The sequence below is a fragment of the Balaenoptera borealis genome (assembly GCF_965194805.1).
Source record: "Balaenoptera borealis genome assembly, chromosome: 4".
NCBI lineage: Eukaryota > Metazoa > Chordata > Mammalia > Artiodactyla > Balaenopteridae > Balaenoptera > Balaenoptera borealis.
The window spans coordinates 60581187-60600073 of NC_138861.1; the positions used below are offsets into that span (position 1 = coordinate 60581187).

Here is an 18887-nt window from a genome sequence, read left to right on the forward strand (position 1 = left end):
AGAACTGAGTTGTGATCCCTAGAGAAAGCTGGAAGCCCTGAGGAGGCATATTGCCAGGGCTGAGTTCTGGTGCTGTGTCGGTAGAGAACAAATGGTAGTGAAATATGGGGTTATATTTACCCCAGGTTGAGCCACATTTCACCCCCACGAGTGTTCACCTCTCCTTTTACAGAGGTTTCTGGGTTAAGACAAATGATTAGAGCAAAGAGAGTTAGGAACACAGCAACTCTCAGTGGCAGCAAAGAAAATGTGTTGAAGTCTGCAGTGTAACAATCCACACATAGGTCAGATAGCAACATGTGTAGAAAGGAAAACTGGTAATGTGTGTCCTGCAAGGGCAACCTCAGTATTACTGAGAACTGGTGTCTGCAGCCTCAAGTTCTCCAGCTTTATAAAGAATGGCAAAGAAAGCAGACTCCAAGTAAGAGATTGGCAGGAACAAGGGCACCCTCTGGCTATGGCATTGCAATGGAAATGTGAGCCTCTGAGGTTCAGGTTCCAGGAAGCTGTACCGATAGGAGCCTGAAGTTAGGAAAGCCAACCTACTGCTTCTGATGACAGCTGATGTGGAGTTAGAGAGGTGCTGATGGGTTAGCTAATCCCTTTTTGTGCACTCAAAGCCTGGAGATACATCTTGAGTCCCAACCTACAAGAGCTCAGCCTTCTGCAAGCAAAGGTGGCCACGGGACCTTGGTCTGGATGCAGGAAGCTAAACTGTGTGCAAAATGAGGCAACGGGTTCTCAACTCCCATCCCTGCTATCTAGCTCTTTAACTTTTCCCCAGGCTTTAATTATGCTGGGGTGGATGTCAGCGGATGGGGCAGCCAGGAAGATTGATGTGGATTGATGGTCACACGTGAAATTTGGAGGAGGAAGAAGAGCTGCTCCCCAAATAACCCTCCCACTCTTCTTTCTCCCTCATGCACTGACTATTAAGAAACAACACTAGGGGCTTCCCTGGTGGCACAGTGGTTGAGAGTCTGCCTGCCAATGCAGGGTACACGGGTTCGAGCCCTGGTCTGGGAAGATCCCACATGCCGCGGAGCAACTAGGCCCGTGAGCCACAACTACTGAGCCTGCGCGTCTGGAGCCTGTGCTCCGCAACAGGAGAAGCCGCGATAGTGAGAGGCCCGCGCACCGCGATGAAGAGTGGCCCCCGCTCGCCGCAACTAGAGAAAGCCCTCGCACAGAAACGAAGACCCAACACAGCCAAAAATAAATAAATTAATTAATTAATTTAAAAAAAAAGAAAGAAAGAAACAACACTAGTCCCTAGAAAGATGCCGTAGAAATTAAAACATTCTTCTGGGGGACTTCCCTGGTGGTCCAGTGGTTAAGCCTCCGCGCTTCCAATACAGGAGGCGCGGGTTTGATCCCTTGTTGGGGAACTAAGATCCTACATGCCGCGTGACGCGACCAAAAAAAAAAAAAAAAATTCTTCCCTTTGTCTATTGCCCTTAATAGCTGCAGCATTTGAAAACTCATTAAATTCAAAGCATTTTCAATTATATACAACACCCTAAGAAGTTTATACACATCTTGATACCAAGATCATGAAAACCTTATGTGTGTGTGTTTATTCATATTTATATACGTACATAGGTGTGCATGTGTATATGTTGGAGGGGGGAGGGGCAAAAGTGGCAACTTCTTCAGGCATTAAAATAATAGCTAACACTTACACATATGCTTACTCTGTGCCAGGAACTGTTCTAAAGCCTTTGCACATTCACTCTGCTTACTCATTTAATCCTCACAACAACCATTTGAAGTAGATATTACTGTTTTCATCATTATCCCTATCTTACAGATAGGGAAAAAAGGACACAGAGAAGTCAAGAGTGGAGACGGGATTTGGATCCAGGTTATTTGTGCTACAGGCTCTGGGCTATAGGGGCTCTCATCCTGGGGTCCATTTAAAAGGCTGTTCTACAATTCAATTCAATTCCACTCTGACTGCTAAAAGAGATTTTCTACAGTTGTTTCCTTGTTCAGACCTTTGCTTGCAGGAACATGTTGGGAGATTGGAACTTTTGCCTGTAGGATAGAAAATGACAGATTAGGGGAACGGAATGTCACATTTCAAGACATGTCTGGGGAAAAAAGATTTAGAACATCGAGCTTCTTTGACCTCTTCCCTCCTTCCTTTCAACCATGCCTTTTAGACATTCCTCTTCTCACTGACAGGCATCTTACATAGTCCAAGACCAAAAGAAAACACCCCACTTTCTCCCTAAACTGCAGGTCTGCTGGGCAATGCAGGGACTGAGACACATTTGTCTGCCAGTAGCCCATCACAAAGGTCAAGCACAAATAAATGTTAAAGACAAGGTTGATTTGACTTATGTGATTCAAGAAATGTCTTCATCTTTGCAGCAATTATGTTATAATAACTGTAGCCACCATCTAACTAGTAGCCACTATTGGTTGGACATTATCTTAGGCTCTCACTAATCCATAAGGTAACCCTCTACGGTATGAGCTCCAGTTTATACACAAAGAAACTGAGCCTTCTGCATTCTCCTTGACTGTCTTCACTCCATCTACCTTTGATTTTTCTGTCTTTTAATTTTCCCTGCTCCCTCCTGCTCCAGATCTTTCGCACATGCTGTTCCTTCTAAATATAATACTCTTCCCCCAACCTCCTTTAAATTATGATAAAGTTTAGAACTTATCTAAGAGTGTAATTATACATTCATTAGTGTCATTTTTGTATAATGTCTGTCTCCCACTTGACACTCTGAGGTCCACGAGAGCAGGGATTAACAGGTGCCTTTGTTCACCATCATATCATCAGAAATTAGTGCAATGCCAGGGACATGATAGGGACTCAATAATAGAGGTTGCACTAATTAGTTTGCTCAAATTGGCAGAGATAAGAGTCAAACTTACTTCTGCCTGTGTGTGTTGCCTCCAACATATTCATGACATTTCACAAAAAGAAATCAACCTTAACTTAATAACCTAAAAAGAGGTGCCAAGGAAAAGGAGCTGGGCAAACAGTGGCACAACCACAATTGCAAAACATAGGTCTTGGGCTGAATGACATTGCAAAGTCTTCAAGTTTTGAGTTCATGGAGACCCCCTGTCCTTTCTACCTGACTTCTCTCATAGTTACCTCTCCATCTGTTTATCTAGCTATCTGTGGCTTTGGTTAGCACCACTCCTCCTACTCTTTCCTTGTCCCAGATTAATTTCTGTTGCCTTCAGCCTGTTTGTCACTAGATATAGATACAGATATATACATACATATACATATAGACATATATGTCTATGCTTTCAGAAAGTATTAAAATGGATACTTGAGTCACATTGGAAAACCAAAAAATTCAAATTAAATTTTTTTCATTGGCCACAGTCTACTTTCATTTTTCATGTAGCTCCATCCTTCCGTTATAACTCACAACTTCAGTCTTGGAAGCATCACTTTTGAGATCTTTGCCCTCTCCTGTTCACACCTCCCTAAATAGCAATAACAGCTCCTATTTATTGAGCAACTATTATGTGAAAGGCACATGGTGCTTCACTTACCCCTCCTTATGTAATATGACTGCATCTGAGGTCTCTACCAAGGTTCTCATGTCACAGATGAGGAAACTAGGGCTCCAAGAGTTTAGCTGCCCAAGGCACAAACCCAGTATGAAGCAGGACCAGAATTCAAATCACATCTGATCACAGTGTCTCTGTGTTCTTTCTGCCAAACTGCAAAATGGCCAGAACATTTAACTCAATTTAAAAGAAATAATAAGGTGGAAGCGTGCGCTCGGATTCCTGAGGCACCACTTTCCCCTTTGCGAGTAGAGCCTGGGTACAGAATCTCACCATCCTTCGCCTGATTTCATCCAACAAGCCTTCTGACAGGTCTCCAATCCTCTAGCTTTCTCCTGGCTTCAGTCCATCTTCTCCAGGATGACCCAGCCACGGGGCTGACAGGGTCTTGGTGTTCCGGCCAGGTATCAGGCCTGAGCCTCTAAGGTGGGAGAGCTGAGTTCAGGACACTTGTCCACCAGAGACCTCCTGACCCCTCATAATATCAATCAGCAAAAGCTCTCCCAGAGAGCTCCATCTCAAAGCTAAGGCTCAGCTCCACTCAACGACCAGCAGGCTCCAGTGCTGGACACCCCATGCCAAACGACTAGCAAGACAGAAACACAACCCCACCCATTAGCAGAGAGGCTGCCTAAAATCATAATAAGTTCACAGACACCCCAAAACACACAACTGGACACGGTCCTGCCCAACAGAAAGACAAGATCCAGACTCATCCATTAGAACACAGGCATCAGTCTCCTCCACCAGGAAGCCTACACAACCCACTGAACCAACCTCAGTCACTGGGGGCAGAAACCAAAAACAATGAGAACCACGAACCTGCATCCTGTAAAAAGGAGACCCCAAACACAGTAAGTTAAGCAAAATGAGAAGACACAGAAATAAACAGCAGACGAAGGAGCAAGGTAAAAACCCACCAGCCCAAACAAATGAATTGGAAATAGGCAGTCTACCTGAAAAAGAATTCAGAGTAATGATAGTAAAGATGATCCAAAATCTTGGAAATACAATGGAGAAAATACAAGGAACGTTTAACAAGGACCTAGAAGAACTAAAGAGCAAACAAACAATGATGAACAACACAATAAATGAAATTTAAAATTCTCTAGAAAGAATCAATAGAAGAATAACTAAGGCAGAAGAACAGATAAGTGACCTGGAAGATAAAATAGTGGAAATAACTACCACAGAGCAGAATAAAGAAAAAAGAATGAAAAGAATTGAGGACAGTCTCAGAGACCTCTGGGACAACATTAAAAACACCAACATTCGAATTATAGGGGTCCCAGAGAAGAAGAGAAAAAGAAAGGGACTGAGAAAATATTTGAAGAGATGATAGTTGAAAACTTCCTAAATATGGGAAAGGAAATAGTCAGTCAAGTCCAGGAAGAGCAGAGAGTCCCATACAGGATAAATCCAAGGAGAAACACGCCAAGACACACATTAATCAAACTATCAAAAATTAAATACAAAGAAAAAAATATTAAAAGCAGCAAGGGAAAAGCAACAAATAACATACAAGGGAATCCCATAAGGTTAACAGCTGATCTTTCAGCAGAAACTCTGCAAGCCAGAAGGGAGTGGCAGAACATATTTAAAGAGATGAAAGGGAAAAACCTACAACCAAGATTACTCTACCCAGGAAGGATCTCATTCAGATTCAATGGAGAAATTAAAAACTTTACAGACAAGCAAAAGCTAAGAGAATTCAGCACCACCAAACCAGCTTCACAACAAATGCTAAAGGAACTTCTCTAGGCAGGAAACACAAGAGAAGGAAAAGACCTACAATAACAAACCCAAAACAATTAAGAAAATGGTAATAGGAACATACATATTGATAACTACCTTAAATGTAAATGGATTAAATGCACCAACCAGAAGGCATAGACTGGCTGAATGGATACAAAAACAAGACCTGTATATATGCTGTCTACAAGAGACCCACTTCAGACCTAGGGACACATGTAGACTGAAAGTGAGGGGATAGATAAAGATATTCCATGCAAGTGGAAATCAAAAGAAAGCTGGAGTAGCAATTCTCATATCAGACAAAACGGACTTTAAAATAAAGACTACTACAAGAGACAAAGAAGGACACTACATAATGATCAAGGGATCAATCCAAGAAGAAGATACAACAATTGTAAATATTTATGCACCCAACATAGGAGCACCTCAATTCATAAGGCAAATGCTAACAGCCATAAAAGGGGAAATTGACAGTACACAATAATAGTAGGGGACTATAACACCCCACTTTCACCAATAGAAAGATCATGCAAAATGAAAATAAATAAGGAAACACAAGCTTTAAATGACACATTAAACAAGATGGACTTAATTGATATTTATAGGACATTCCATCCAAAAACAACAGAATACACTTTCTTCTCAAGTGCTCATGGAACATACTCCAGGATAGATCATATCTTGGGTCACAAATCAAGCCTTGGTAAATTTAAGAAAATTCAGAATTGTATCAAGTATCTTTTCCAACCACAACACTCTGAGACTAGATATCAATTACAGGAAAAAAAAAAACTGTAAAAAATACAAACACATGGAGGCTAAACAATACAGTACTAAATAACCAAGAGATCACTGAAGAAATCAAAGAGGAAATCAAAAACTACCTAGAAACAAATGACAATGAAAACACAATGACCCAAAACCAACGGGAAGCAGCAAAAGCAGTTCTAAGAGGGAAGTTTATAGCAATACAGTCCTACCTCAAGAAACAAGAAACATCTCAAATAAACAACCTAACCTTACACCTAAAGCAACTAGAGAAAGAAGAAGAAAAAAAAACCCTCAAAGTTAGCAGAAGCAAAGAAGTCATAAAGATCAGATCAGAAAGAAATGAAAAAGAAATGAGGGAAATGATAGCAAAGATCAATAAAACTAAAAGCTGGTTCTTTGAGAAGATAAACAATATTGATAAACCATTAGCCAGACTCACCAAGAAAAAAAGGGAGAAGACTCAAATCAACAGAATTAGAAATGAAAAAGGAGAAGTAACAACTGACACTGCAGAAATACAAAGGATCATGAGAGATTACTACAAGCAACTATATGCCAATAAAATGGACAACCTGGAAGAAATGGACAAATTCTTAGAAAAGCACAACCTTCTGAGACTGAACCAGGAAGAAATAGAAAATATGAACAGACCAATCACAAGCACTGAAGTTGAAACTGTGATTAAAAATCTTCTAACAAACAAAAACCTAGGACCAGATGGCTTCACAGGCGAATTCTATCAAACATTTAGAGAAGAGCTAACACCTATCCTTCTCAAATTCTTCCAAAATATAGCAGAGGGAGGAACACTCCCAAACTCATTCTACGAGGCCACCATTACCCTGATACCAAAAGCAGTGGTTAAATATGAGTTGCAGTGTGGAATCTGAAACCATGTCAATGAAGTTTTTATACTCTGATATAATAAAATCATCTGGTCTGTTTTAAACTTCGGATGGATCTTTTACCCATGCAAGATTCTGTGACATTATGTATTGGTCATTTGGAAAATATTGGCCTAATGACTTATGCAGATCTTCCAAATGTTAAAATATTTCATTATATAATATCAAAAAATCGCATTTGTCTATATCATCACTGGTCTTATCAGAAAAGTGCTAAAGAATTGGGAAAACTCTTCCTAAGAATCACAAACATATACTCCAGAAAATCACAAAAACATATTCAATATCATTAATCATTAGAGTAATACAAATTAAAGCCACAATGAGATACCACTGCATACCTAATAGAATGGCTAAAATTAAAAAGACTAACTATACCCAGTGTTGATGAATATGTGAAACAATTAGGATTCACATGTGGACAGAATGGGGAGCAGGATTACAAAGGAACATGAGGATACTTCTGAGGGTGATAGACATGGTCATTATCTTGAATGTGATGATGATTCCATGGTGGTATACATATGTCAAAACATACTAAATTGTATGTTTTAACTATGTGCAGATTATTGTATATCAACTATACTCAGTAAAACTCAATACATGACAAAAAATCCAATTGTCCAAACTGAAAGTTAAAGAAACGTACTCAGAATATTCCCTTCTCTTAACTTTCACATTGCATATTGACAAGTAATGTAAATTTCACCTATGAAATCTAGTTATGATATTATCTCCATTTTCATTGTCATCAGTGAAAGAGGACTGGTGGGAAATGTCTGATGCCTGGTAGAAGCTCAATAAACATTTGTTAAATAAGAAGATAAATCTTCGTCGGAACCTGCAACCATTCCAAGTAAATGTACAGGCTACGTAAGATCACTGTGGTGACTATACAGATGCAGTTTCAAAACAAGCAAAATTGTCTACAAGCAGTAAGGAACACATCAGTACCTGCCTGTGAGGAGGGGTGAGGGACTACAACGGGGAGGAGGGAAATGTGGGGGTGATGGAAACATTCTCCATCTTGATTGCAGTGGTGGTTGCAGGGTGTGTACGTTCGTCAAAACTCAAAACTGTACACTTAAGATGGGTGCATTGTATTAGGCATAAATTTCACCTTAATAAAATTTATTTAAACAGAAAAACTAAATTATAATGCAGGAGAAACTTGGGAACTATTCCTCTACATTCCTGGGATTGTTGGCCCAACAAAAAATAAAGCAGCAAAACTATAGAATATTAGATGTCAAAGCACAGACTATGTAGCTGTGGAAATTAGTAAAAAAAATACATAGCCTAAATGAAAGAGGTTCAGATATATTAATATTAATTCCAGATCAACATTTTATTCTAACTAATTAGCAGACACTACCCAGAAGATATATAATTACAGTTACTTAAGTGTTTAACCCAGTTCTGCCAAAATGCTGTGATCTATGTGATGTCACAAGAATTTACCCCAAGAAGAATCCCTTAGCACAAACAGGATATGCTCCAGGAGCTGCATATTGTGACTGTAACCAACACAAACTCAACTATATCTTGTTTTCTGAAATTATGCAAGCATCTATGCTTAGAACGTATGATGGAGTAGCCAGGGTTATTAAGGGTGGGACAGAAAGCAATTGTGGATCCTTCTAAGAAAAACAATTGTTAATAGTTTAGAACATTTTTTTTAAGTCTGTCATTATGTATGATACCTTTGAGCACATCATATAGAGTCAGCATTAATGAAAATTGTGTTATTTGTTTGATAATCATATGTCCATGATTTCCTTGAAAATTCTTAATTTCATGTATTCTATCCAGGAGTCCAATCAAATATTCCAATTTTTTGCTTAGAAATATTGTCATCATTACAATACTGCCTTAAAAAACATCCAGGTTACAACCTGACTTTCAGTAGCATTCAACTATTGGGTTGGCCAAAAAGTTCGTTTGGGGTTTTTCTGTTATGGAAAACCCGAATGAACTTTTTGGCCAACACAATACTGTACTGAAATTTCAGTACACTGATCTTACTTGCTTATAAGCTGTTACTGCATGAAATTGAATTTTTCATACATTATTATTATTACTACTATTAGTTCTTTTCCAAAACTTGAAGAGAGGTCTTACATGGTATCAAAAAGTCTGTGTGTTGGGGGAGAAGGAATGGAGAAACAGAACGGAATACAGATCAAATTAGCTAAATGCCATATTTAGAAAAACAGCAATCACTGTCACATTCCATTGAATTTCTTTATGTTTTGTACACAGTTATCAGTTTTCAAAAGCAGTACCATTTAGGGTGGGATAATGTCTACTGCTCATTTCATTTATTTGAAAATGATTCTCTATTCATTTACTGAGTACATTTGTTTATATATATTGAATATTAATCCCTTATCAGTCATATCATTTGCAAATATTTTCTCCCATTCTGTAAGTTGTCTTTTCGTTTTGTTGACAGTTTCCTTTGATGTGCAAAAGCTTTTAAGTTTAATTAGATCCCATTTGTTTATTTTTGCTCTTATTTACTTTAGGAGGTGGATCAAAAAAATATTGCTACAATTTATGTCAGAGAGTGTTCTGCCTATGTTTTCCTCTAGGAGTTTTAGAGTATCTGGTCTTACATTTAGGTTTTTAATCCATTTTGAGTTTATTTTTGTATATGGTGTTAGAGAATGTTCTAATTTCATTCTTTTACATGTATCTGTCCAGTTTTCCTTGCACCACTTATTGAAGAGACTGTCTTTTCTCCATTGTATATTCTTGTCTCCTTTGTTGTAGATTAATTGACTATAAGTGTGTTGGTTTATTTCTGGGCCCTCTATTCTGTTCCACTGATCTATGTGTTTGTTTTTGTGTTAGTACCATACTGTTTTGATTACTGTAGCTTTGGAGTATAGTCTGAAGTCAGGGAGTGTGATTCCTCCAGTTCTGTTCTTCTTTCTCAAGATTGCTTTGGTTATTTGGGGTCTTTGTGTTTCCATACAATTTTTAAAATTAATTTTTCTGGTTATGTGGAAAATACCATTTTGATAGGGATTTTGATAGGGATTGCATTGAATCTGTAGATTGCCTCGGGTAGTATGGTCATTTTAACAATATTAATTCTTCCACTCCATGTTGGTGCGGATGTGGAGAAAAGGAAACACTTGTACATTGTTGCTGGGAAAATAAATTGGTGCAGCCACTGCATAATATAGTATAGAGGTTTCTCAAAAAACTAAAAATAGAGCTACCATATGATCCAGCAATCCCACTCCTGGGTATGTAGCCAAAAAAAAAAAAACCCAAAACACTAATTCAAAAAGATACATGCACCCCAATGTTCATAGAAGCATTATTTAAATTGCCAAGATATGGAAGCAACCTAAGTGTCCATCAACAGATGAATGGAAAGAAGATGTAGTATATATATACAATGGAATACTACTCAGCCATAAAAAGGAATGAAGTTTTGCCATTTGCAGTAACATGGATGGACTTGAAGGGCATTATGCTAAGTGAAAGAAGTCAGACAGAGAAAGATAAGCACTGTATGATATCACTTATATATGGAATCTAAAAAATACAACAAACTAGTGAATATAACAAAACACGAGCAGACTCACAGATATAGAGAACAAATTAGTGGTTTCCATTGGGGGGAGGAGCAACATAGAGGTGGGGCAATGGGAGGTACAAACTATGGGGGTAAGTTAGACTCAAGGATGTAGTGTACAACACAGGGAACATAGTCAATATTTTGTAATAACTGTAACTGGAAAATAATCTTTAAAAATGTTATAAAAAATGTTATTAAAAAGTTTTTAATTTAAATAAAGAGTACATTTGTTAAAAAAACATTGTGCCTTCTACTTCTTAAAATCTATCAAAACACCACTATGCCCTGTGTTTCTTTCTGTCACTGAATTTTGGAAGTATGTGTGCTTTGAAATCTCTTTTCTCCTATGGCAGAGAAGACTGAATGGAGTCCATCTAGATGTTGAAGATTTTTAATTCCTCAAGGGCAGAGATTGTCTTGTTCATCTTTGTATGACCATCTCTTCACCTGCCTGGCACAAAGTAATTTTTCTTTTTCCTTTTCTGTTTTTCTAAAAGAAAGGCAGACTGCTACATGTGTGCCTCATTCAGATGTGTCTGGAGTCTTGAAAACATGACTGCCCTATGTTCTCCTATAAATGCACCTTGAGAGCTTGTTGGGTAATTCCAGCAGGGGAGCACATCTACTCATATACCCCTGACCAAAGAACAGTCTGCCTATGTAGGGGAAGGTCACCTTCTTTCACCTAGGGGAGCATGCAGCTGCAGGAGGGACATTCATGGAGGGGTGAGGGAGAAAGGGGACACCGCCTAGCCAGCCAGATCAGCTATATCAACCCTTGTGATCAATGGGGTGACAGATGTCCCAGTTAGATCAACCTTACATTCCAGTAATTTTTCAATGTCTGACTAAGCTGAATGCTTTCCACTGGCCATTACACTATTGTAAAACAGTCCATATTGAAGATAAGAAACTGTCTCTCAGAGGAGAAAGAAAATGCATTAGAAATGGAAATTATTTTATCACTTCTCAATTAATATAATGTTTTTCATTGTTCAAATTGTAAAAGCAGTTGTGTGGCATTTATGCCCATGATTAGGACAAACTAGAGCCTGATTCAAAAGTCAGTATAAGTACAAAATATACAATAACTACAGAAGAGTGAGGTTTTTAAAAAATTCATCAACTATATAAAAGTTTTTAAATGACCTGCACATTAATAACAGCATTACTTTAATTAAATTTTTAGGGGAATTTTAGAAGGGAATTTCCCCTCCCTTATCTTATTTTTCTCAACAATTTTTTAAAAAGTCAAAGTTCTAAAGTCTTTGTTTTTATTAAAAAAGCAATTAAATGTTTCTTAATTTAAACAGGAAATGATGGTTTATTCTTCAAATTCAAGAGAGATGTTGGGATTTTTCCCAGAGAATTAATGTTGTTATTATAATTTATTAAGATCTCTATGGCAAAATTACCAAATGTAAAATGTATTTATTTTAAGCTTTACATATTGGAAAAGTAATTTATCATGTTGCCTTATCAATGCCTGGCTTCCTTATTAAGGCAATTTCTAGTTAGGTTTTTACTGGGAGTCCCCTCATTGTTTGGAGCTCCTCTGCTTCCTTTTTTTACTTCATTTAGTGCGTAGCCTTGGCTTCCAGTGCAACCTCAGATACCTAACAAGGTGTAGGCTATGAAACAAACTGGTATGAGTGACCCACAGCAATTGGGTCATAGTGTTAGAATCAGGCAATTTGTTGTTCTCTTTGTATTTTCTTCCAGTTGCAATCAGCTCTAAATATTTTTCAGGAGTGATTTAGTGGGATGTAGAAATGACCCATTCTAATTATACACATGTCTTTTTTTCTCCTTTTCTGTGCCATTTCTATGGGTGATTGTATCCCTGTAGCAGAATTATATTAAGAACACATTGTGATCCTAAGATTTCTCTCACTTTCCAAGTAATAATATATTAGTGTGTACGCATGTTCATGTATGTGTGCATGTGTGTACATGTGTGAGAAAAACACACCAGATGTATCAGTTAACCTGTGCCCTAAAACATACCACCCCAAAACTTAGTGGCTTAACGCAACAGCCATTGATGCAGATCATAGTTCTGTGGATCAGAAATTTGGGCTGGGCTCAGGTGGGCAGTTCTGCTGTTCTCAGTTGAGCTCTGTTATGGGTCTTCAGTCAGCTGCAGGTTAGCTTACTGACTCTCCTTTTAGGCTGTCAGCTGGCGTAATAAAACAACTGAGCCAAGGGTCTCTCATCATCCTACAGGCTAGCCCAGGCTTGTTCATAGGGTTGTTCAGGGCCCCAAGAGCAATAAAAGGGTATGTGCCAGTGCACAACTAGTCTTCAAGCCTCTGCTTACATCACTGGGTACTGACCCATTGACCAAAGCAAATCATATAGCCAAGCCCAGAACCAGTGTAAGAAAGTCCTTCCAAGGGATACAGGGAAGCAGGAACAAATGAGAGCTATTATTGCAGTCAAACCACCGTTCACTTCAATGTCCTAAAATAAAGTATCAAACAAGAAAAATATCTACTTTTAGGATCCTTTATCCCCTAGACCTGAAGTCATTAACTGGATTATTGGCTAATATGAATTAGCCTACTGGCCTAGGAGAATTGCCAATGACAACGGAAAATCATGAAATCACTAAATGTAAACTATTTATGTTATAGTGAGCAGCTATTTATGTATCACAAAGCTAGAATAACCCAGAAAATTTTAGAAATAAATGATGATCAGGTTATACTGCCAGAGGTTAAGTTGTACTATGAAGCTCTTATAATAATATGGAACCAATGCCAGTATAACTAGATAGGTCAATGGAAAAAATTATAAATTCTAGAATCATGTTTTAAAATATATATGCCCTTAGTACTAGATAAAAGTATCACTTCAAATCAGAAAAAATATGATCTTGATTTTTTTCCTCAACACATATTTATTAAGCCACCATGAATTGATCACGAACCAATGTTTCTTTAGCCTTTGACATGGACCTGGCATTGTTCTAGGCACTGAGGACAGAACACTGAATCTAGAAGTCAAGGTCCCTGTTCTCTTAGATCCTATTTTTAATGAGAGGAGATGTAAAACAAACAGGTCACCCAAAACAATAAATATATATTCAATAATAAACAGAACAGCAAAATACATTCAGATAGTGATAACAATTGCCATTAATGCAATAAAACAGGGGACTGTGATAGAGAAAGACTGGAGGACTTATTTAAATAGAGTGGTCCAATGTTCATTGCAGCACTATTTACAATAGCCAGGACATGGAAGCAACCTAAGTGTCCATCAACAGATGAATGGATAAAGAAAATGTGGCACATATATACAGTGGAATATTACTCAGCCATAAAAAGAAATGAAACTGAGTTATTTGTAGTGAGGGGGATGGACCTAGAGTCTGTCATACAGAGTGAAGTAAGTCAGAAAGATAAAAATAAATACCATATGCTAACACATATATATGGAATCTAAAAAAAAAAAAATGTTCTGAAGAACCTAGGGGCAGGACAGGAATAAAGACGCAGATGTAGAGAATGGACTTGAGGACACGGGGAGGGGGAAGGGTAAGCTGGGACGAAGTAAGAGAGTGGCATTGACATATATACACTACCAAATATAAAATAGATAGCTAGTGGGAAGCAGCCGCATAGCACAGGGAGATCAGCTCAGTGCTTTGTGACCACCTAGAGGGTTGGGATAGGTAGGGTGGGAGGGAGGGAGACCCAAGCGGGAGGGGATATGGGGATATATGTATACATATAGCTGATTCACTTTGTTATAAAGCAGAAACTAACACACCATTGTAAGGCAATTATACTCCAATAAAGATGTTCAAAATAAATAAAAATTAAAAATAGAGTGGTCATGGGAGGCCTCTCCGAGGAGTAACATTTGAGGAAAAAAAAAAAAAAAAATGAAAGGAAAGAAGCCGTGACAAGAGCAGAGCTTTCTTGGCAGAGACAATACCAAATGCAAAGGCAGTGAGGCAAGAACCAGCTTGGTCTGTCCCAGGAACAAAAATCAAACCAGGACAGCAAGAGAGAGTCAGTACCAGGAGAGCAGAGAATCAGTAAGGTCAAAGATGTAGGGAGTTCAGATCTAGATTTTATCCCAGATACAGGGGACAACTGGCAGAAAGGTTTTCAGCAAAGGAGATGAAAGGTGGCATTGTGATCTGGTTTTTGTTTATAGGAGATTACACTGGCTACAGGTGGAGAATGGACTACTGTGGGACAAGAGTACAGGCAGAAAGACCAGTTAGGACGCCATTTGTAGTATCTGAGCAAGAAGTGATACTGCCTAATCTAGCAGGTAGTGGAGATGCAGAGACTAAGATACAACTTCAAGACTTGCTGGGAGTGGAAGGATGGAAAGAAAAGAATCGAGTGACTATTAAACATTTGGCCTGAAGAAATAGACTGACAGATATTGAGAACAAACTAGTGGTTACCGGTAGGGAGAGGAGAAAGATAGGGGTAGGGGATTAAGAGGTACAAACTACTATGTATAGAATAAATGAGCTACAGGATATGTTAGACAGCACAGGGAATATAGCCAATATTTTATAATAACTTTAGATGGAGTATAACCTATAAAAATTTTTAATCACTATGTTGTACACCTGAAACTAATATAATATTGTAAATCAACTATATCTCAATTAAATATATAAATAAGTAAATAAGTGAATAAACAAATAAAACTTCGGCCTGAGTTAACAATGAACCTGCTAGTCATGTGCTAGGCTCTGGAGATAAAACAGAGCAGAAGACATAGTCCTTACCTTGTGGAATTTATAATCTATAATTATTCAATAAATCCTACTTGGTTAATAACTAATAATTTTTAAAAATTAATTTAGATTTAAATATCACTGTTGTTAGCATCATAAAGTCCAGATGGGTTGAAATGTTAAATTTAATAAATAAATAATCTCTAAATAAATAAACTAGAAGAAAAAATATATATATATATACTTTAAGGATGGGAAAGCTTTTTAACACTGAGTTATAAGCAATAAAGAAAAATAGTAATAAATTTAATAACTAAATTTTTAAACTTTTGTAGGTCAAAAATTACCATAAACAAAATTAAAAGGCAAATAATACTGGGAAATATAGTCACAGCATATATGACAATATGTTGATGTGATTAATATATAAAGAGATCTTAGAAATCAATACAGAAAAAATGAACAAAGAGTACAATAAACAAAAAGCAAAAATGCAGGGTCAGTCTAAATGTGGGTTCAGTCTTATAGGTAATCAATAATATACATATTTAAAATAGGATATGATTTTTTTACCTTTCAAATAAGGAAATGTTTAAAAGAAGAAAAATAATCCAAGAGTTACTCCAGGAGTATAAAATTGACACTTGAGAGAAATTCTATAAAAATGTGCATTACCTTTCATCTGGCAACTTCATTTTTTGAAATGTCTAAAAGGCATAATCGTGGTTGTGTGCAATTTCATACAACATTTACTACAGCGTTGTTTATAGTAATATAAATTTCTCAATAGGGAACTGATTAAATAAATAATGGTATATCCATATGGTGTAATACAGTGCAGCTAGTTAAAAACATATTGCAGAAAAAAACCTGACTGACATGTGGTAAATTGTTCATAATATGTTTAATGTGATAAAAGCAGGTTATAAAACAATAAGCAAATGTAATAGCATTTTGGTAAATATCCATAGAGAAAGTATGTCAATAAAGACATTCACCAGGGCTTCCCTGCTGGCGCAGTGGTTGAGAATCTGCCTGCCAATGCAGGGGACACGGGTTCGAGTCCTGGTCTGGGAAGATCCCACATGCCACGGAGCAACTGGGCCTGTACGCCACAACTACTGAGCCTGCGCATCTGGAGCCTGTGCTCCGCAACAAGAGAGGCCGCGACAGTGAGAGGCCCGCGCACCGCGATGAAGAGTGGCCCCCACTCGCCGCAACTAGAGAAAGCCCTTGCACAGAAACGACCCAACACAGCCAAAAATTAAAAAAAAAATTAAAAAAAAAAGAATGGAAGCTATTACTGCTATTATTATAAAAAAAAAAAAAAAAGACATTCACCAAATTGTTCTTGGTAACTATACTTGAGAGATGGAATTGTAGGTGATTTTTTTCCTCTACATATCTGTGCTTTTCATATTTTCCACATGTGCAACTACGTATTTTTTATATTACAAAATAAAAATTACATATTTATAAAAGGTTAAGTACTCCAGAACAAAAGGAATCACTGAAACTAGTGAAAGGAAACCAGTTGAAAACGAGTAATCGGAATAAAGGCTTCAAGGATGCTTGCAGATAAAAAAGGCAAAACAAGGTTTCTCGGATACTGATAATAAAGAAATGCAGGCAATGGGAGTGGGGCATGGATTTGAACAAAGACATTCTGGAGCCTAAGAGCTGTGGACACTGCAGCTCCTATTAGTCATCATTCAAAGGTCAGTCCATACCAGCAGTCACAAACGGGGGGTTGTAAGGCCAACGTGGCCATCAAATGAATCCCCACAGGTAATACCAGGTCACACTGTCCTCATATATGAGGTTGTAGAAGGTTTGATTGTGATCCAATAAGCCCATTTGCCTGTTCAGTTTATTAAAATAGCCCAAGGAATGGTCAGTCTGATCATCCCTGGTCTCCACACATGACAAGTTAACTAGATAAACTGACCTTTTGAACACAGAGAATCCTTCAAGTTCTATATCAAACATGTAACCTGCAAATCTAGAGTGACGGTCAGTCTGTTAATTTGACATTTGAATACACAGGACACCAGAAATCAACTCTGCCTATTCAACTCATTGTAGGAATTATATTTAATTCCTTTTGAGGGCTCTGAGGTTTACTCTTGTAAAATAACCTTCTTTTTTTCTTTTTTCATGATCAAAGTGCTTTACATAGGAAACAGGTAAAGTACCAAAGATACCAAAAAGTGCATTTGTGTGAGTGTAAATAAAAGCACTATTTCCAGAGCATCTGTCATCTGAGTGTCTCTAAGTTTTTGGTGCCCTTTTTTGGGGTCTGATTTTACTAATTTTAAGTAAATTTGGTAGTTTTCAAAGAGGGAGCTCTTTTTTTTTTTTAAAACTGTCAGTTCCTTTATCCATTCCTTTCTTTTCAATTGAGGTATAATTGACATATAATATTATACTAGTTGCAGGTATACAACATAATGATTCAATATTTACATATATTATGAAATCATCACCATAATAAGTCTAGTTAACTAGACTTTAGTGCCTTTTTTAAAATTAGAGGTATTAAGGAAAAGCAGTCACCAAACACAATTCACTAGGTAGTGACTAAATTACTATTCATTTCCTCTTGCATACTTTTATTACAATAGTTTTGAAATTTTGATGTCTACCAGATTCTTCTGTGAAGCTTATTTAAAACATACCCGCCATCTACCCTAGATCTACTAGATCAGAGACTCATAGGTGCTGAGGCCCATGGGTTATGAGGGTTTAGCAAGATACGGAGGTGCCTCTGGTTTGCTCTGAGTGGGAGAACCACCGCTCTGGGTGAAAAGGTGCCAGTTAGGAAAGGAGGTGGCAAAAGAACAAGGGGGGGAATTAAGAAATTTCTGATTAAAAGAGAAAATTTTCAAAAGAAAGACATGTGAATAATGACATTCAGTCCTAGTCGGTGTCATTTCTTGAAGACTATTTCTCTACAGACTAGAGAGGAGAGATTAGAATCCGGCCAGTTCAGAGGTTAAAGCGTTAACCAGCATGTCAATTCACTTGTCCTCAAGATGTGTGACAGGGAGCAAAGGGGAGTTCCTATCAGTGGCTCCGAAGAAAGATAGTAAACACTCCCAACATGCACTGAGGCACAGGGAGTGGCTCAGGTTTCTAACACTTCCCTGCTGTAGCCAAAAGGAGTAATAATTAACAGTTTCTTGGGCTTGCTGTTCGTGGGCGGGGCACTGCCCGGCGCAGAGGGAGCCCCGCCCGGGCAGGAGCGTGTGCGCCCCTCCTCCCGCGCTCGTCTCCGACCCCAGCTCCACCTCCGGGACAGGTGAGCAAGCACTGACTCTCCAACGATGATCAGAGCTTGGAACTGAGCAGGGGAACAAACTCTCCGGAGCAGGTTCAGCTCAACAACTAAGGTAAAAATCTCCTATTCACAGTGTAGCAGGTGAAACATGGGGGTAGGGGAAACCAAAAACCCTATAATCCACTCCCTGAGGTCAAGTTGAGGGCAAGTTGTTAGAAAGCAAAATCCATAGGGAGCCAAGTTTGAAGGTGTGCATGTGTCAGAGCAGCCCGAAACCCGGAGGTATTTTCCTTTTGATTTTTTCAGAACGCCCTTTCCTGA

At 38.1% G+C, this 18887-nt stretch overlaps 2 protein-coding genes across 3 annotated transcripts in view; one reads left to right on the forward strand and one right to left on the reverse strand.

Moving 5' to 3' along the window:
• LOC309627871 (alpha-fetoprotein-like) overlaps window positions 1-18887 on the reverse strand; it is a 263638-nt gene that overhangs the window by 134261 nt on the left and 110490 nt on the right. The window lies entirely within an intron of this gene.
• The window catches only part of RASSF6 (Ras association domain family member 6), a 79659-nt gene continuing 61719 nt past the window's right edge, over window positions 948-18887 (forward strand). For both annotated transcript variants that reach the window (XM_082390275.1, XM_082390276.1), the window contains exon 1: window positions 948-18678. The gene's annotated coding sequence lies outside the window, so the exon portion shown is untranslated. The remainder of the gene's footprint in view (window positions 18679-18887) is intronic.